Source organism: Pseudorca crassidens, chromosome 19 (assembly GCF_039906515.1).
Source record: "Pseudorca crassidens isolate mPseCra1 chromosome 19, mPseCra1.hap1, whole genome shotgun sequence".
In the NCBI taxonomy this organism is placed as follows: domain Eukaryota; kingdom Metazoa; phylum Chordata; class Mammalia; order Artiodactyla; family Delphinidae; genus Pseudorca; species Pseudorca crassidens.
In genome coordinates, this window is record NC_090314.1 from 18,427,664 (window position 1) to 18,448,769 (window position 21,106).

Here is a 21,106-nt window from a genome sequence, read left to right on the forward strand (position 1 = left end):
TCTTGAAAGAAACCTAAATTTATCAGTAGTCACGTCAGAGCATTCAGGCCTTTAAGTGCAAGTGGGATCCAGAATCCTGGAAGTGCTATGAAGTCTACGGCCCCTACGGGCACCGCGTTTAGAAACCTACGCTACCTTCCAGAAGCCTCAGACCCTGGGGCAGGTGCCAAAGCCTCTAAGACTAAGTCCTCGAAGCCAGCAGCCATATCCACCCGAGACCCGGGGGTCCAGGGCATCAGGCACTGAGGCAGACACCCCCGGTGCGGGCTGCGCAGGCGCGGGCGGCCCGGAAGGGCCCCGGCGCTCCAGGCTGCGCAGGCGCAGGAGCGGCTGCCGGCGAGTCCCCACGGCGGCGGCGGCGGCGGCGGCGACTGAGGAGCCGGGGCGTGGAGCAGCAGTGGCGGCGGCGGGCGGCAACGGAGCAGCCATGAGGGCCGGGCCCAGTCACCGACAGTGAGTGGTGGTGGAAGCGGGGTGGGCGACGGGAGGGAAGGGGGTAACCTGCTGGAGGGATACTCCGACTTGGTGGGGGGGCTCTGCCTGTCGGAGGCGAAGGGGCGTGGGGGAGGGACAGTTTGAGATGATGATGCGGGAATTTGGGGCAGGGGTGGTCAGATGGCCCGGCGTCAGGGCTGGACAGCTTGGGGAGGGAACGGGGTGCGCGCTGCAGAGTGAAGGAGCCCGCCGCAGGGGCAGTGTCCCGCGCTCCCCCGTTTGTCATCGTCCCTTCCCCCGGGAGCTTTCGGTCGCCTCTCCCTTTCTGCTTCTTTCAGAGAATCGTCTCGGGGGATGGGGGTGCGTGGAGGATGAAAGCCCTGCTGGGGCTGAAGAAGACGGCTCTGGTCCAGGCAGGGAAGAGCCGGTCGCCCGGAGTAATAGGCTGCTCTGGGTAGAGGGTGGGGGTCGTTTAAAGCTGGGAGGGGTCTAAGGAAAAGAGCTAGGGGCTTAGAGTCTGGCAGTTTCGAACCCACGTCCACCGCTGTTTAAAGCTGAAAGGTAACCTTGGGCAGGTCCCACTTAACCTTTCTGAACCTCTGGAAGATGTAATGTGTTTCAACGGACTATTGCAAGCATCATGTATGTGATTGAGATCGTTTATAAAAATTGTAAATTGTGAGTACTGTGCCGAGGTTGCTATATCACCAACAGTATCACTGGATTTTAGATCTTACCGTTATTAATGGAACAACTGATTTCTTTGTCAAGGCGAAACATATTGTTTGTAAAACCTCAGTAGGCACAGCACAGACGTGTTTTCTTCATCAGCACAGCAGATCGTGTGCATGTGCAGAAATACCAGTTTCTTCTGTGATGTGACAAATTAACCATCAGACTTGTGTAGGAAAAATACCATACTCTCAGGCATTTTTACAAATGGTATGTAGCTCCTTACTCAAGAGGGAGGCAATAGAGAATGGAAGGCCAATCTGTTAAATGCTTTCTGAACACAGCCCGTTTAGGTTTGTTCCCTTGTAACCACAGTTGGTACTAACGTGCTTTATGATGAGTTGAAGAAACTAGTCTGAGACAAACTGGGAGGGGTGCACAGTGAGGGATGTGCGAATACAATTTGTTATTTTTTAATTGTAAAAAAATTTTTTGTTGCAAGAGTCTCTGGTTGCCCCAAGGCCCTGTCTCTATTTTGGAGGTTAGATAGCATATAGCAACTTTTCATCTCCACTTTTTGTTACCCTGCCTGTGGAACCTCCAGGGTGGAGTGCCTCTCAAAGAAAGACAGAAGCAGCTGTGCAGGAGCCCAAAAGGTGGCTGGTTTGTTTCTGAGGGGCTGAAGGAGCGCTCCTGAGGCTTTGTTGTTGTTCTTGCTGTTTAGGGTGGACAAAGCAGAGGACAGAGTTAAACGGTGTACTTGGAGAGAGAGAAAATGGCTTTCTAGTCACAGCTTTTGAAAGAGATGAAACTCCTTTCAAAAGGGTAGAAAGAGACGATGCTTCAGCTCTGCTGGCTCTGAGGATGCGGAGCTTGAAATGGTGAGGTCTTTTGGAAATTAGTGAGTGATTTGTCTTTCATCTGACCAAAGGTAGGGAGTAGCTGTATTAGATCCTTGAAGGTTCACAGATAAGGAGAATGAATTATTTTATAGGAATAGGGAAATGCACCGTAGGTGTCTTTAACTTCTCCATCTGGTAAAATGTGTTTTACTTCTTTCCTGGAAATACACAGTGATACATTATATTTAACTTTTTGCTTTAGTTCCTTGGCTGTCCCAATAAAATCTGTCCATAACACAGAGGTAAGTTTTTTATTCTTATTTAGAGGATAGTTTAAAAAAGAAAGCATTTGTTACTGTTATCATAGGTCATTTACAGGATACAAATTTATTCTGTCTTTCACCACCACATGGAAGATGAAGTAGAGGTATAAAATGTTAGAACTAACCTAACCATCTTATTTTTAATAGTTGGACATTTATTTTTAATTTTGGTAATGCATTTTCCCCTCTATTGGAAACTTCCATCAGTTCAAACAAGTCCATAAATGCTATCCTTATTACGTTAAAATGGTAGAGGTTTGTTCAGCTGTGATGAGAATTGCCTGTCCTCTCCTTCTATTCTCTTTCCTATTTGTGGTTCCTTTTATGTAGTAGATTACTGTTACAGAATGAGGAGTCTTCCCCTGAGGGAAAGAAAGGGGATGGCCAGTGCCTTGATTGCCTTGTTGTGTGAGCAGTCCGCCTAAGGGATTACATCCCCCGCCAGGGGATGTAGGGACTTCCCCTGAATCCCTGACATAGCAAGAGCTAAAATAAAAGGAATAAGGTTTACCGGTTCATTTTTATTCTAATAAAATGAATCATTTTTCTTTAAAAAAAAAAAGCAAAAATCATCTCATGCCTCGGGGGATCATTTTTATTTTTTTATTTTTTTAAAAATTAATTAACTAATTAATGTATTTTGGCTGCATTGGGTCTTCGTCGCTGCTCGCGGTCTTTCTCTAGTTGGGGCAAGTGGGAGCTACTCTTCGTTGCGGTGCGCAGGCTTCTCATTGCAGTGGCTTCTCTTGTTGCGGAGCACGGGCTCTAGGCGCGCGGGCTTCAGTAGTTGTGGCTCACAGGCTCTACAGCGCAGGCTCAGTAGTTGTGGCTCACGGGCTTAGTTGCTCCGTGGCACGTGGGATCTTCCCGGACCAGGTCTCGAACCTGTGGCCCCTGCATTGGCAGGCGGATTCTTAACCACTGCGCCACCAGGGAGGCCCCTCGGGGGAACCTTTTTAAAGCAGTCTGTATAAAAACAAAATTTTGGTGTTTTTACCTCCCTCTCTTTTTTCCTGAGAATATTTGCTTGCAAACAGAATCTTTGTTTCTTCAGAGCCTTTGTGATTTTGCCACCCATTCCTTAGCTGAAGTCACTTTTGTGATATTTTTATAGCCACTTAACAATAGAGCACAAAGGGGTTTTTTTTTTTGGTCTGTTTGTCATTTGTTTTGGTTCTTTTTTTTTTTTTTTTTTTGCGGTACGCGGGCCTCTCACTGTTGTGGCCTCTCCCGTTGTGGAGCACAGGCTCCGGACGCGCAGGCTCAGTGGCCATGGCCCATAGGCCCAGCCGCTCCGCGGCATGTGGGATCTTCCCAGACCGGGGCATGAACCCGCGTCCCCTGCATCGGCAGGCGGACTCTCAACCACTGCGCCACCAGGGAAGCCCTGTTTTGGTTCTTGATAGAGTGCTAACAACTTTAAAGGAATACTATATGAGAAAATGTTAAAAAGGAAAAATAGAGTGGATTTATTTATTTATTTATTTATTAAACCTGAAGTATAGTTGATTTACAATGTTGTGAGGAGAGTGGATTTAACTTAGTGAATTTGTAAGTTGGTTCTGATGTTTGGAGGGTAAAGGATTCAAGAATGGACCTGTGGTTCAGAGTAGCCTTCTGAGGACCAGGGTTTGCTTACCAGTGTTTATTTATTTAGCACGGTTGTTGGCATAGAGTAATTGCTGATTAAATATTTGCTGAAGGGAAAAATAATAACAATATGAATCATAATCAGCAAACATGGGTTCAAATCTTCTGCAACTTTGTGTGTCTTTGGATAAGCTTACCCTTGTGTCTTTACCTGTTTCCTCATATATAAAACAAAGATAATAATTGTACTTACTTCATAGGGTTGTTGTGAGGGTTAAATGTGGTAATACATGTAAATTGTTTAGAATGGTACCTGATACTTAGTAAATGCTAAATGAATGCTAATTATTACTAGTGTTTGTTGGATACACACTCTCTTTGTGCCCAAACCACTGGTCGAAGATGATTATGACATAGCCCTTGCCCTCTGGGAGTTCACAGTCTAGTGAAGGAAACAGAAGTATACAAAGTAATTACATAGAATGCAATATCTATTTTTTAAAATTTTTTTTAAATTAAAAAAAATTTTTTTTGCAATATCTTATTTTATCAAATCTGTGGTGCTAATGATTGTAAGGCTCACAGTTATTTTGCATACCACTGAGAAAGAAGAAATGCTGCTAATGAGACTGGCATGCCATCAGTTGTAAGGTGTATCCTGTTTTCAGAGAAATATGACGGAAAAAAGGGTGTCTTAGAATTGATGGAGAGACTTCCCTGGGGTCCAGTGGTGAAGACTCCATGTTTCCACTGCAGGGGATGATGGTATGATCCCTGGTTGGGGAACTAAGATCCTGCATGCCACATGGCCAAAAGAAAAAAAAAAAAAGAATTGATGGAGTGTAGTAAAAGGTACAACTTGTTACGAGAGTTGATGGAAGGGCTGGGTTCAGATATCGTCAGTAAAGGCCTCTGCTGCATTGAACCTGCATGATAGGCCCTCGCAGATGGACATGAAAGATAGGGCGTTCCAGACAGACAGTAAAGTCTGAAAATGGGAAGGGAGAGGGCATTATTGATGTGTACCACCATATCAGGACAAGCAGGAGGAGGAAATGAGCTAAGGCTTTGGCAGAGTAACATTGTATAATGCAGCAGAGCAGGACAGGAAGCTTGGAACATTTTCAGAAGAGACATGAGCCTAATTCTTGGATTTAAACTCCTAAAATATCACAACTCTAAAAAGATGATTCTAATACAATAAATTGGGAAGTGAGAGTATGTGTGAGAAGTGAAGTGGCCAAGGGAAGGGCTGAAGCTTTACAGCTGACCAGAGAGGGGATAAGTGTGAAGTCCCTGAACTCTTGGTGTGAGGTGAATGCTTTCTCAGCAGAGAAGTGTTTAATATCTATTTCTGTCTTTTCACTGCCTATCAGGGTCTTGATTGTGTCCCTGTTAGAGCTTTGTAACTCAGAGTGAAAAGGAATACAACTTGAGAGGAAAAATGCTAAATTTTCTTTATTAAAGATGCATTTAATACAAGGAGGGTAATAAGTTATCAGATTTGATAGCTCAGTTATAAAATGGTGGTTTGGTACAGTGCTGGATTGTACAGTTTCATGGGAAAACATAGGTCATTTAAGGAGTGACTTAAAAGACTCAGAAGGGCTTCCCTGGTGGCACAGTGGTTGAGAGTCCGCCTGCCGATGCAGGGGACATGGGTTCGTGCCCCGGTCTGGGAAGATCCCACATGCTGCGGAGCAGCTGGGCCCGTGAGCCATGGCCGTTGAGCCTGTGTGTCCGGAGCCTGTGCTCCGCAACGGAAGAGGCCCGCATACTGCGGAAAAAAAAAAAAAAGACTCAGAAGAAAAGAAAAAAAAAACTCAGTTATTAATTTTCTGGTAACTAACCCTGAAGCTAGTAGGGAAAACTATGAAAAACGAAAAATAGCATAAGCATGAATTTCTGTAGTGTCTTTTCTTTTCACCGGTAAGCCAAAACTTGACTCACTCTCTCTCTTTTTATTTTTTTTTTGGCGGTACGCGGGCCTCTCACTGTTGTGGCCTCTCCTGTTGCGGAGCACAGGCTCTGGACGTGCAGGCTCAACGGCCATGGCTCACGGGCCCAGCCGCTCTGTGGCATGTGGGATCGTCCCGGACCGGGGCACAAACCCGTGTCCCCTGCATCGGCAGGCGGACTCTCAACCGCTGCACCACCAGCGAAGCCCTCTTTTTTTTTTTTAAAGTATTTATTTATTTATTTGGTTGTGCCGGGTCTTAGTTGCAACAGGCAGGCTCCTTAGTTACAGCTCACCAGCTCCTTAGTTATGGCACGTGGACAACTTAGTTGTGGCATGCATGTGGGATCTAGTTCCCTGACCAGGGATCGAACCTGGGCCCCCTGCATTGGGAGCACGGAGTCTTAACCTGTGTGCCACCAGGGAAATCCCCCAAACTGGACTCTCTTAAGCTTTTTGGACTCTGGTCTCATTGAAAAATTTTGGGGTTGATCCTCAGCAGTCAAATTCAGCAAACATTGAAGTGCCTACTGTGTGTTAGGCCTTGTGCTAGGCACTGAGAATTAAAATGTGAATGACATGATCCTTGTTTTTAAGGTGCTCACATTTTTTTTTTTTTTTAATTTTTTGGCCACGCTGCTCGGCATGTGGGATCTTGGTTCTCCCACCAGGGATTGACCCCGTGCCCCCTGCGTTGGAAGCGTGGAGTCTTAACTAACCACTGGACCACCAGGGAAGTCCATTAGGGTGCTCACATTTTTTTAAAAAAATGTATTTATTTATTTATGGCTGCGTTGGGTCTTCGTTGCTGTGCGGGCGGTGAGCGGGAGCTACTCTTCATTGAGGTGCGCGGGCTTCTCATTGTGGTGGCTTCTCTTGTTGCGGAGCACGGGCTCTAGGCGCGCGGGCTTCAGTAGTTGTGGCTCCCAGGCTCTAGAGAGCAGGCTCAGTAGTTGTGGCTCACGGGCTTAGTTACTCCACAGCATGTGGGATCTTCCCAGATCAGGGCTCGAACCTGGATCCCCTGCATTGGCAGGTGGATTCTTAACCACTGTGCCACCAGGGAAGTCCCCTAGGGTGCTCACATTTTAATTGGAGGCTGACAAATATGTAATTATGAACCAATACAGTATGTGCTGTCATAGAGATCTGCACTAAGAGCTATGGGAGCACTGGTTCTGCCTGGGGGTGGGAAAGGAAGGTTGGAGAAGGCTTCCTGGAGGAAGAATCAATTGAGTCTTGAGGAATGAATACAGTTTGGCTGCTTCAACAGAAAAGGATTGGAGAAGATAGTGTTTCAAGTGCAAAGAACAACTTGCACAAGGGTATAAGAGTATGGACCCTTAGGCTAGTGGTTTAATGTGCGTAGATCATGGGGTATAGGGTAGAAGTGGAAGGACGTGAGGTGAAAGATGGGTTGGAGCCCAATTGTGGATGGCCTTGGTGAGGGGTCTGAATTTTATTTTGTAGGTGCTATGGAAGAGTTCAGATCACTCTTTAAGAAAAGTAACACTGATGGATCAACAGCAAGGTCCTATATCCTGTGATAAACCATAATGGTAAAGAATATGAAAAAGAATGTATATGTACAACTGAATCACTTTGCTGTATAACAGAAATTAACACAACATTGTAAATCTACTATACTTCAATACAATAAATTTTAAAAAAAGAAAAGTAATCTAACACTGTTGACAGTGTGGAAGTTAGATTTTAAAAGGAGAAATTGGCTGCAGGGAGACAGTTAGTTATGAGACTGGTGTGATGGTTGCTTGAGAGATATTGAAGATCTCAATTACAGTGGTAGTGATGGAATTGTAGACAGATTAAAGAGCTTTTTAAGAGACTGACTAGAAGGATCTTATTGACTTTATGTTGGGGAGTGTGTAAGGGAGAAGTGGTTGTCGAAGATGGATTTGAAATTGCTTGGGCAACTAAGTGGATGGTGATGTCATTAAACAAGGTAGGGAATACAGGAATAAGGTGTTACATTTGAGGGAAAATGAGTTTGATTTTGGTATGTTAGATTTGAGGTGTCTGGGAAATCCAGGAGCAAATGTCCAATAGGCTTCTGGATATTTGGGTCTAGAGTTCGGTAGAGAGGTTTAGAATGGAGATGCAGATCTAGAAATCATTAGGGTGTAAGTAATAGTTAAAGCCAGCATGATGACCCTGTGAGTCTAAGTTCCAGTTGCTTAATATGTTGTTCATTCACATCATCTGGAGGGATTGGCTTAATGGAAATGTGGCACTCAGTACTTTCTCAATAGTAGTTCATACTTATTTTTACATTTTTTAATGTGTTACATACTTGGCTTAAATTAGCAGCTTTTAGGTTGCAAGCAAGAATAAAACACAAAACTTCACATCTTAGTGGAAAGAATGGTATTACTCTTAATTAAATAAGGATACCATTCCTGCTTAAAAGCATATGTAAGTTTGTAAATTTTTCAATGAAAGGAAATTAGTGGGCACATCAGCTGTACATTTTCTTTTCCTATTCTCAGTGGTTTACCAGACTTAGAAAACTGCCTTTTCTTTATTTCTTTTTTCTTTCTTTCTCTCCTTCCTTCCTTCCTTCTTTTATTTTTGGCTGTGTTGGGTCTTTGTTGTGGCACACGGGCTCCTCTCTAGTTGTGGCGCGTGGGTTCTGTAGTTGCGGCACACGGGCTCTCTAGTTGTGTCGCGCAGGTTCAGTTGCCCTGCAGCATGTGGGATCTTGGTTCCCCGACCAAGGATCCAACCCGCGTCCCCTGCATTGGAAGGCGGATTCTTAACCACTGGACCACCAGGGAAATCCTGAAAACTGCCTTTTCTAACATCAGTTCCATTATAGATATGGGGGGAAAAAAAGGAATCTGTTCCACTGAGTACCTCAGATTAAAAGCTAGGTGAGAGCTTCCCTGGTGGCGCAGTGGTTGAGAGTCCGCCTGCCGATGCAGGGGACGCGGTTTCGTGCCCCGGTCCGGGAAGATCCCACATGCCGCGGAGTGGCTGGGCCCGTGAGCCATGGCCGCTGAGCCTGCGCGTCCGGAGCCTGTGCTCCACAACGAGCGAGGCCACCACAGTGAGAGGCCCGTGTACCGCAAAAAAAAAAAAAAAAGCTGGGTGATTTTTTTTTTTGGCTGCTTTGGGTTTTCGTTGCTGTGCGCGGGCTTTCTCTAGTTTTGACCAGCGGGGGCTACTCCTCATTGCGGTGCATGGGCTTCTCACTGCAGTGGCTTCTCTTGTTGTGGAGCACAGGCTCTAGGTGTGCGGGCTTCAGTAGTTGTGGCTCGCAGGCTCTAGAACGCAGGCTCAGTAGTTGTGGCGCACGGGCTTAGTTGCTCCACAGCATGTGAGATCTTCCCGGACCAGGGCTCGAACCCTGGTGGATTCTTAACCACTGTGCCACCAAGGAAGTCCCAAGCTAGGTGATTTTTATGAACCAAAACCTCAGAAGATTTGATTTGAAGACCACAGGATAATTTTTAATTAGTGATACCAGGTTAGTTCAGAGTTGGGATTGGGAACTCAAGTCAGCTATCTCTGTGCAGTCTTCTCCTACCACACAGCTTTCCACCGTTTATATAATAACTGAAAACACTGAAATAAATATGCCCGATGGTAAGTGAAAGATATACATGCTGTTGTTGCTTTTTGGAAGGACAATTTGGTATAATTTAGGTGCTTTTTTTTTAGTTCATGATTTTGAAATATAAGCAAAGGCATGTTTTATGAAAGGAAGGAATTTGCAGAGTGTTTAAAGTTGTTGGTATATTTTAGCTAAGCATTTTTAATATTGACATTGAACAGGATGTCTGGCTTTGACTGGAGTTTCAAATGCTGGGAATCACAGACATCTCTAGGGTCTTGACTTGGTTCAAGGCTTAGCTTCCCATATTTCTCTTTTTCTCCCTTTCCTTGGGGATTTAATGTTAAAAAGAAAATTAATCTGTAGATATGTTATCATTTTACCCCTTTATTATGGAAAATTTCAAATATATGCAAGAGTAGACAGAACAGTATAATGAACCCCTATCACTCTGTTATAATAATTGTCAACTCATGCCTGTCTTGTTTCATCTATGTACCCCTACCCACTAACCCACCTACATTATTTTTTAAAAATCCAGGATATCATAATTTCATGAATAAATATTTCAGTATGTATCTCTAAAAGATAAGGACTAAAAGAAATCCCACAAAAAATTAACAGGCATTTTATTTCTTAATAGCATCAGTTATCCAGTTAGTTTTCACATTTCCCCAATTACCTCAATAATTTTTCAACTGTTTGTTTGGAACAGTATCCAAATAGGTCCATACAGAATGATTTCATATGTCTGCTTTTTATCGTTTAACCTATAGGTTTGCCCTCCATTTCTTCATGTATTCATTGACGATCTCTCCTTTTTTTTTTTTAAATTTATTTATTTATTTTTGGCTGCGTTGGGTCTTCGTTGCTGCACGTGGGCTTTCTCTAGTTGGGGGGAGCAGGGCTACTCTTCGTTGCGGTGCGTGGGCTTCTCATTGAAGTGGCTTCTCTTGTTGCGGAGCACAGGCTCTAGGTGCATGAGCTTCAGTAGTTGTGGCACGCTGGCTTAGTTGCTCCGCGGCATGTGAGATCTTCCCGGACCAGCGCTCAAACCCGTGTCCCCTGCGTTGGCAGGCAGATTCTTAACCACTGCGCCACCAGGGAAGCCCCAAGATATCTCCTTTTTAACAGCTGTTATCCCCTTTTACTCTTTTGGAGGATTCCTTTTACAGTATGTCTACAAGATAGGACATTCTCTTTTCAGTTTCTTCCTGTCATTCAAAGCAATTGGTCATTCACAACAAAGATTTATGCATTGCCTACTCTGTGCTAGGAGCTAAGAATGAATTAGCTAGTGTAGCTAGTTCTGCCCACCCAGTTTATGTCCTGATGGGAGAAACAAAGTTAGCTATCAGTTATAGAATATAACATGTTAAGAAGGATGTTAGAGGACCTCAGGGTGCAATGGAAACATGTTAACCCTTAACCCATATTTGGGGGATCAAGAAAGGCATGTGGATGGATGAAGGAATGTTCAATGTAACACCTGAAGGATGACTTGGAGTTAGGATTACTGGCAGCAGAGGGACTGTTGTTTGTAAGGTATAATAAGTTTAACATTTTTATTTTCACTATTTGAAATAAACAGCATGTTTTTTAGGAAAATTGTGTTTTCAACTTTATTGTACCAAATAATATTAATACATATCTTTATACAAAGCACTTTTCTTCCCTTTTGCACAACTGCAAGGAAATCTCAAAACAGCTGTGCAAGTGAAAAATCAGAACCTTGAAAAATAAGCCTAGAATTTCCAGCCCTTACAATGCCCCCATCATTTGTTTGCTTGTTTATTTATTTATTTATGGCTGTGTTGAGTCTTCGTTGCTGCACGTGGGCTTTCTCTAGTTGTGGTGAGTGGGGGCTACTCTTCGTTGCGATGTGAGGGCTTCTCATTACGGTGGCTTCTCTTGTTGCGGAGCACAGGATCTAGGTGCGTGGGCTTCAGTAGTTGTGGCTTATGGGCTCCGTAGTTGTGGCTTATGGGCTCCGTAGTTGTGGTGCACGGGCTTAGTTGCTCTGCAGCATGTGGGATCCTACCGGACCAGGGCTCGAACCCATGTACCCTGCATTGGCATGTGGATTCCCAACCACTGGGCCACCAGGGAAGCCCGTACCCCCATCGTCTTTCTTAAGGTTAACCTAGGCAGCCAACTTCCATCTATAAGTAGACACTTTTGGGGAAGCTTAAAAAATCCTTGACAAGTTGATTCTAAAATTTATATGGAACCAAAATAGCCAAAGCAATTTTGAAAAAGGTTAACAAAGTTGGAAGACTCATACTACCTGATTTCAAGACTTACTGAAGATCTACGGTAACCAAGACAGTGTGGTATTGGCAAAAGGATAGATATATAGATCAATGAACAGAATAGAGAATAGAGAAATAGACCCACACTATTAAATAGGGCTGTTTGATTTTTGACGGAGGTGCAAAGGCAAGTCAACAGAGAAAGGATAGTTTTCTCAACCGCTAGTCATTGGAACCACTAGATATCTATACGCAAAAAAAGAAAAAAAGAACCTCAACCTACACTTCACACCTTATGTAAAAATTAACTCAAGATCAATCACAGACCTTAATGTAAAATGGAAAGCTATAAAATATTTAGAATGAAACAGGAGAAAATCCTTGTTACCTTGAGTTAGGCAAAGAGTTCTTAGATACAGTACCAAAAGCAAGATCCATAAAAGAAAAAATTGATAAATTGGGCTTCATCAAAATTTAAAACTTTTACTCTGCAAAAGCCAAGATACAGACTGGGAGGAAGTATTTGCAAGTCATATATCAAGATAGGAACTGTATATAGAATGTATAAAGAGCTCAAAACTCATCAAGAAGAAAAGCAAATGACACCATTAAAAAAATGGGTGAGAGATTTGAATGACTTCAGCAGAGAAGATATATGGATGGCAAATAAGCTCATGAAAATGTCCTCAACATCTTAGTCATTAGAAAAATGGAAATTAAAATCATAATGAGATGTGCCATTAGAATGACTAAAAAACAACAAAAGAAAACTGTCTAGATTATGGACTGATGAGGATGTGGAACAATTGGAACTTTGGAAAACACTGTGGGGGTTTCTTATAAAGTAAAACATACACTTAACCATATGACTCAGGTGTTTACCCAAATTAAATGACAACCTCTGACACAAAAACCTGTATGTGAATATTTATAGCAGCTTTATTGGTACTCACCCAAAACTGGAAACAACCTGAATATCCCTCAACTTTGGAATGGAAAAACCAACTGTGATATATCCATACAATGGAATACTACTCAGCAACAAAAAGGAACTATTCATATATGCAATAACATGAATGAATCTCATATGCATCATGGTAAGTGAACGAAGCCATACTCAAAAGGCTACTCTACAACCAGGACCTACTGTATAGTACAGGGAACTATATTCAATATCTTATAATAAACTATAATGGAAAAGAATCTGAAAGAGAATATATATATGTGTGTGTGTGTGTGTATATATGTGATATATATATATATATATCATATATATATAACTGAATCACTTTGTTGTACACCTGAAACTAACATAACTTTGTAAGTCAACTATACTTCAATTAAAAAAAATACTACATGATTGAATTTATATGACATTCTGGAAAACTCAAAACTATAGGGACGATGGAGAACAGATCAATGATTGCCTTGGGTTAAGGGTAGGTGAAGTGTTTGACTACAGGGGGGTAGCATGAGGATATTTTGGGGAGGTGATAGAACTGTTCTGTACCTTGTTTGTGGTTATAGTTATATGAATTTATGAGAACTCTTAGAACTGAACACTATAAAATGAATTTTACTGTGTAAAATTTTTATTTATTTATTTATTTATGTCTGCATTGGGTCTTCATTGCTGTGCACGGGCTTTCTCAGGGTCTACTGTTTTTTTTTTTTTTTTTTTTTTTTTTGCGGTACACGGTCCTCTCACTGCTGCGGCCTCTCCCGTTGCGGAACACAGGCTCCGGATGCGCAGGCTCAGCGGCCATGGCTCACGGGCCCAGCCGCTCCGCGGCACATGGGATCCTCCCAGGCCGGGGCACGAACCCTTGTCCCCTGCATCGGCAGGTGGACTCCCAACCACTGCACCACCAGGGAAGCCCTCAGGGTCTACTCTTCGTTGCGGTGTATGGGCTTCTCATTGCGGTGGCTTCTCTTGTTGCCCAGTGCGGGCTCTAGGCACACGGGCTTCAGTAGTTGTGGCACGTGGGCTCAGTAGTTGTGGCTTGCAGGCTGTAGAACGCAGGCTCAGTAGTTGTGGTGCACTGGCTTAGTTGCTCCATGGCATGTGGGATCTTCCCGGACCAGAGCTCGAACCGTGTCCCCTGCATTGGCAGGCGGATTCTTAACCACTGTGCCACCAGGGAAGTCCCTGTGTAAAATTTTTCAGAAAGAAAGTCTGAGGGTAGAAGACTTTAAAAAAGATTTTAAATAACTCTTTAAAGACATTAAAGAATTCCAGAAATACAACTTCTTAAATATTTGAATTTTTTAACTTAATTTCTTTTTTGAATATATTTTAAATAATTTAAAAGATACGTAATGAGGGGACTTCCCTCGTGGTCCAGTGGGTAAGACCCGGTGCTCCCAGTGCAGGGGGCCTGGGTTCGGTAGTTGGTCAGGGAACTATATCCTGCATGCCGCAACGAAGATCCCGCGTGCCACAACAAAGACCTGGCGCAGCCAAAATGAAGACCTGGTGCACCCCTCTGCTGGGCATCCATCCTCTTCCCTTTGCTACTGGTTTTTTGGTGAGAGATAATTTGAACTATTTGCTAGTGTTTCTGGATCATGTCTCTACTCTGCCCTTTTTTCCCACAAATACTCTGGTTTTCCATCAGATCTCAAATTTCTAAGTAAGGACTTTTATTTAGATAAAATAAGATCTTTCCTCTTAAGTAAGGGATTGTTGGGTATCCAATTAGGCTTCTATATCTCACCTAAATATTTGCCTGTTCTTGGTAAATCATTAATCTCTAGTCCGTTGATGTTACTCTCTTCCCCATCTTTCTCTCAAAGGCTATCAAGTGGATTATCTTTACTTCTTTCTTCCACACCTATAGAGTTTACTATATTCATGTTGGCCTTTCCTTTCTTCACTATACTGTTAATCCTCTGTGACCTTGTATCACTGTTTCTCTTTCAGCCGAATCCTTAGTCTTCCTGTCTTTATTTTTTCTTTTCACAGGTGATGTAATTCACTGCACACACAGACAACTTCTCCAGATGTCTAGGTTTAACTCAGATCTCTCTCTTTCTCTCTCTTTCCCTCTCCCCTGCGCCATCCCTCCTTCCCTCCTAGAATCCAGGCCTATATATATATATTTTTTTCAGGCCTATATTTCCAAAACCCACCTAGACATTGCATAGGCATCACAGAATTCATTGTCTTCCCCACAAAATCTAAACATTCTAGATTTCCTGCCTAGTTGAACAGTATTAACAGCCACACAGTTGCCTAAATCAAAAACTTTGGACTTGACCTTGTTTCTTCCTTCTCCTTCATCACTCATATCTGGTTGATACCTAGGTCTGATTTTAACCTTCAAGGTCTCCTAAACCTGCCGTTTCCTTTCCAGCCATATTGCTGAAGTCTTGGATTAGACCGTTTTCATTTCTCACTTGGACCGTTGCAGTAACCTCCTAACTGGTCTGTATGCCTCAGGTCTTATCATCCTTCACTTGATCCACCACACTGCCACAAGAGTGATCTTCCTAAATTCTAAGACTACTTACGGGCTTTCCCTTTCAAACCCTTCATTACCCACAGTGCCTGATACATAGCACATGCTTGATTCCATCTTCCCTCCTCCTTTCCTCATTATGTTTTTGCTCAGGCTGTTTTCTTTCCCTCCAAGGACACTTCCAAAACAGGCAGACAGACATAACCAATAATCTAGTGAATCTCCTGATTAATCTTTAGGATTTAGCTCACAGCTCATTTCTTCTGTGAAGTCTTCCTAGTTTCCAAGTCAGAATTAATCACTTCTGCTTCTGGGCTGCTCTGATATTTTAGTATCCTGTTAGCATTACACTTATTATTCTAATGTTTTGTTTCATCAGCTGGATTGTGAGCTCTTTGTGGGTAGGGGTTATGTCTTTTTTACCCTTTTAAGTTCAGCAGCACCTAACAACTAAGCCTGCCAAATTTATTGAGTTTCTAGTATGTGTTGGGAACTAACAATTCTCTTGTAAGCAAAGTCCCTGTTCTTATGGAGCTGATGTTCTAGTGAGGGTAAACAGACAACAAACAACTTTTAAAAAATCAGTTGCAGAGCATTAAAACAGCATGATGTATTAGAGGATGAATGGATAGCTACTTTAGATTGGGAGAATAGGGAATATCTCTCTGAGGGTATGGCATTTAAGATCCAGGAGGATACAAGGATTAGCAGATCAAGCATTCCAGTGCAAAACTAAGGAGGAATGAACTCCATATGTTGGAGGAGCAGGAATAAGACCAATGTGGCTTGAATATGGTGGGTGAGAGGGAGAGTGATGCAAGAAGAGGACAGAGGCCCTATGACATTGAGATTTGAAAGCTAGGGTAGTGTGCTTCCTTTGGAGGCTTTTAAGCAGGGATATGATGTGAGTTGATTTGTACTTTTAGAAAGATACTCTGGTTACTGTGTATAAATGGTGATTATATTTATTGAGATGGGTAAGACTGTGGCAGAACATATTTATCAAGGATTCTGTTTTGGTCATGTCGAGTTCAAGCTGCATGTTCGACAGCCAACTGGAGCTGTAGATAGTTGGGTAGAAAAGCCTGGCATTCCAGGGAGAGGTCTGGGCTGGAATTGTAGACTTGGAGATCATCAACGTGTAGATAGAAGTTGAAATCATGGAATTCAGTCAGGAGGTCACCTAGAATGGTCTGTGTCTAGAGAAGAGAGGTCTGACACAGAAGGAGTAGCCAGTGAGGTAGGAGGAAAACCAGGAAAAATGATGTTATGGAAGGCAAGTAAAGAACATGTAAAGAAGGGAGTGGACCACTGTATTGCATTGCTGTCTCAGATAAGAGCAGAGAAGTACCTGTGGGGTTTGGCAACCTAGAGGTTATTGGTGATCTTGAGTAGAACTACTCATTGGACTGGTGGAGATAGATGTCTGATTGTAGTGGTTGGAGGGAGCAAATGAGATGAAAAGCATTTCATTTTTGTATGATGATGGCAAGGTTTTGGAAGCCTGTTTCTAAAAACTTCCTGTGTAGTTACTAAATTCTTACTTATTTGTATTCCAATGTGGTTATATATTTTTGTCAAAGCATTATAATCTTAATGTTTTTGTACCATCATTTTAGGTAGATTCCTGTCCTCTCAAAACCTAGCTTAGGGGCTTCCCTGGTAGCGCAGTGGTTAAGAATACGCCTGCCAAGGCAGGGGACACAGGTTCGAGCCCTGGTCCGGGAGGATCCCACATGCCGCGGAGCAGCTAGGCCCGTGCACCACAACTACTGAGCATGCTCTCTGGACCCCGCGAGCTACAACTCCTGAGCCCGTATGCCACAACTACTGAAGCCCGCGCACCTAGAGCCCATGCTCCGCAACAAGAGAGGCCACCGCAATGAGAGGCCCACGCACTGCAATGAAGAGTAGCCCCTGCTTGCCACAACTAGAGAAGGCCCACACGCAGCAACAAAGACCCAATGCAGCCAAAAATAAATAAAATAAATTTATTTAAAAAAAAAACCAAAAAACCCCCTAGTTTAACTAGGGTTATGAACAATACATATACACTGGTGAGTGAATGAGACTGTATTTAAGGATCAGGTCCCTAGTCTTGGAAAAGCAGACCGGCTTCACCTTGGCTTTATGATACATCAGTTTTCTCAGCTGTCAAATGAGGATAACAGGACCAGTTTAGCTCAGTGGGTGGTTGTGAGGCATGACTACTAATGAAAATTGTAAAACACTTTTGCAAGTTAAAATGTGATATAAATGCTAAATAATAATTTTTGTTTTTTGTTGGGTTTTTTTTTGCGGTACACAGGCCTCTCACTGTTGTGGCCTCTACCGTTGCGGAGCACAGGCTCCGGACACGCAGGCCCAGCCGCCATGGCTCACGGGCCTAGCTGCTCCGCGGCATGTGGGATCTTCCTGGACCGGGGCACGAACCCGTGTCCCCTGCATCGGCAGGCGGACTCTCAACCACTGCGCCACTAGGGAAGCCCTAAATAATAGTTCTTTATTGGGATGTTGTGAAAATTAGCAATATGCTGTCTCTTAGAGCCCTTAAGTTCCTTTTGAGAAAGGTGATATATATATATATATATTTTTTTTCTTTTTAAATAAATTTATTTTATTTTTGGCTGCATTGGGTCTTCATTGCTGCGCGCGGGCTTTCTCAAGTTGTGGCGAGTGGGGGCTACTCTTTGTTGCGGTGCATGGGCTTCTCATTGCGGGGGCTTCTCTTGTTGCGGAGCACCGGCTCTAGGTGCGCGGGCTTCAGTAGTTGTGGAGAGCTGGCTTCAGTAGTCGTGGCTCGCGGGCTCTAGAGTGCAGGCTCAGTAGTTGTGGCGCACGGGCTTAGTTGCTCCGCGGCATGTGGGATCTTCCTGGACCAGGGCTCAAACCTGTGTCCTCTACATTGGCAGGCTGATTCTTAACCACTGCACCACTAGGGAAGTCCCGGTGATATATTTTTGTAAATACTATTTGCAGAAAAAAATAGCTCAGGATTTGGGAAAAGATTGCTATCCTAATTTCTGGAGTGTAACAATTATGGAACCATAATGAGACAACTTTTTACTAAAGAGAATATTTCCTAAAGGTTTATTATAATATCACTTTAGAGGTTTCTTATCACAAGGGTTTTACCATCTTGGCTTTTTGGTTCAAGTGAGGGTGTGAGTGGCACCCTATGGCAGTTAAAACTCTGTTTAAAGGACTGGTGGTGGTGGTTTATTGTCTATATTTAAAGTGTCACAGCCAATCAATAGAACCACTCAAAAAAAAGCATTGAAAAAGCATTTTAATTTATTTTAGGCAACACCATATAGACATTTTAATGTAGGCTTAGGTGATGGTTGCAGTTAGGCTTTAAAGAGAGAGACAGTGCCATTTCAGGCAAAACTAGCACTCCTTGTTCCACACCTGGTTCTAAATATAGAATTGGTGGCATCATTACCTATAATGTACTTAGAAAATGCCTGAAATTTGAATCTGATGAACTAAATTTTTCTCAGCCTCTAAAGTGACATTAACAATAGAGGAAAACTGGGATGTGGTTCTTTTGATGTTTAAAACCGATAAGGGAAATGGTTAAGCAATAGTCTGCTGACGTGCTCAGAACTTTACCCTGCTGACAGCTCAGTTGGGATCTTGTGTATTATTTTTTTCTGTGGAGACCTGTGTATTGCTAATTTTAGAACAGAGTGACATGAAGTTCTTAGCTTTACATAGGTCGGAATTGAATCTTTTTTCTGGAATTTCAGCTCCACAATCCATTACCTCTTTGTATCAAGGACAAGTGAAAGGTTTAGGTTTCTTTTCCTCTTTGATGGGAAGACTGTACTTGTTTTTGCCTCACCCAGGCATTATTCGCTTTATTTTTGCATTTGGTGACTGGAAAGGGGGTCCCTGAATGGTCTGCTTCTACAGCAAAGACGGTGGAGTAAGCTTTCTTTCTTGGAGATGCTTTACATTTGTGGTTGTATTTAGGCTTTCTGTTATCTGCTGCCATCATCTGCCTTGCTCATTGTAGACTCAGGGATTGGCTTCAAGTTCATAGGTAAAGTTCATCTTAAATTCTTATTTTAGTTCCTTTGGGTTTGATTTGCAGTTGACCTGTATCCATTCTACTTAATTGTTTCTTGTTTCTTTTCCAGAGTAGATATTTCACAAAGCTTCTATCATATATTTTTAGGAATGTATATTTTTTCCAGCTTTATTAAGGTATAATTGATTAATAAAATTGTAAGATATTAAAGTGTACAACATGATTTGAGGCACCCTTATCTTCTGTTATTGTTCTTTTTATTCTGGAGGCTTGCAGTTGGCAGTACTATCAAGCCAAAATACCTTTGGGACTGTATGGAGAAGGCACTTTCCACCACTTCCTAACAATATGGAATATATGTAATACTTGATCTTATGTATTTCTTCTGTGACTACTAACTAGTTCATGCCCTTTGAAAATATCCCCTTCGGTTGTTTCTTTTTCTTATTGACTTGTAAAAATTATTCGTATTTTGTGGCCAATTTGTTGCAAATATTCTTTAAGGCTATGTATAAATGAGAAAGCGGCTATTGCATCAAATGTTTATCCAAGATGGTATTTGGTTAAAATGTTTGCCTTGGTTATTTGAGCAATGGTAAGCTTCTTTTGTCTCTTTCCTTCCAAAAATGCATAGAAAAGCTCCTTCTGTCTGAAGTAAAGTGTTGGCTCTGTGTTGGTTATAATTTGCTTTTTCTGGCTGGCAGAGCCTTCTTTTTGTTTTCTATCTTCTGACAGATTATAGGATTGTGGGGAAACAGCGTCCAGGGCTTTTTCAGGAACTGTGCCATTTTATCTACAGGAGAAGCCATTGGCTTTGGCACTAGAAGGGAATTGGCTCTTCATTTAAAGATGCCAAATCATGCTTGATTCACAAGTTTGCTGTCTCATTTTGTGTATGTGTGTGAAACTTTTTCAGGATGTTGGCTTTTACTTTTTCTACCATGTGCTACTCCATCAGTATGAGAAATTAACAACTTGTTCCTTCTCTCCAACTCTCCACCCCCAACACACACAATCCAAACATCCCAAACCATAGCAAAAGATGCAGCAGTCATTTTGAGGATTAGGGCAACTTAATTTGCATAAGAGAGAGCACATTTAGGAAACTTCTACTTATTTATTTATCCTTGATGTGCTCTTTGCAGGGGGGTGTAGTGTAATTTATCTTGATTTCAAATGAGAATTTTTATTATCATGTAAGCAGTCTTAACTCCAATTGTATCTGTTACCTTCATGCTTTTTAAACTGTGTACAATTGATTTTGAAACCTAGCCAACTAGATATTTTAGCAAATCTTCCACACACGTTAATGCCTCACTCCTCTACTTTCTATAGATAACAGTTTAAAGATAGCTTCTTTTTTTTTTTAAAGAATCTTTTTTTTTTAATTTTTTAAAATTTATTTATTTATAGCTGTGTTGGGTCTTCGTTTCTGTGTGTGGGCTTTCTCTAGTTGCAGCAAGCGGGGGCCACTCTTCATTGTGGTGCGTGGGCCTCTCACTATCGTGGCCTCTGTTGTTGCGGAGCACAGGCTCCAGACGCGCAGGCTCAGTAATTGTGGCTCACGGGCCCAGTTGCTCCGCGGCATGTGGGATCTTCCCAGACCAGGGCTCGAACCCATGTCCCCTGCATTGGCAGGCGGATTCTCAACCACTGCACCACCAGGGAAGCCCTAAAGATACCTTCTAAGTGAAGCTATTTCCATTTAGATTAAGGTGGGAAAATTGTAAATAGGAGAGTAAGCCAGTTTTGATAAGCTGGTTTGTCTAGTATGAATTTTTATATGGACACAAGTTTTTTTCCTCCCTCTGCCAAACCGTCCTGCCCCAAACCCACAGTCTTGCAAAAGTTGGGGTTTGGTTCTCATGTGCATTCTTTGTTGTAGTTTGCCTTTTTTTTTCCAAACTGGTGTCTCCCTTCACTAGACTAAGCACCTTAAAGACAGAGTTTGTAGCTTATTCATC

The 21,106-nt window shown here is 42.6% G+C and overlaps 1 protein-coding gene across 2 annotated transcripts in view; it reads left to right on the forward strand.

The window, feature by feature from the left end:
* The first annotated feature begins 302 nt into the window (after window positions 1-302).
* FAM222B (family with sequence similarity 222 member B) overlaps window positions 303-21,106 on the forward strand; it is a 64,577-nt gene continuing 43,773 nt past the window's right edge. The window contains exon 1 of one of the 2 annotated variants that reach the window (XM_067716586.1): window positions 303-453. The gene's annotated coding sequence lies outside the window, so the exon portion shown is untranslated. The remainder of the gene's footprint in view (window positions 454-21,106) is intronic. The other variant, XM_067716588.1, reaches the window with a different exon arrangement.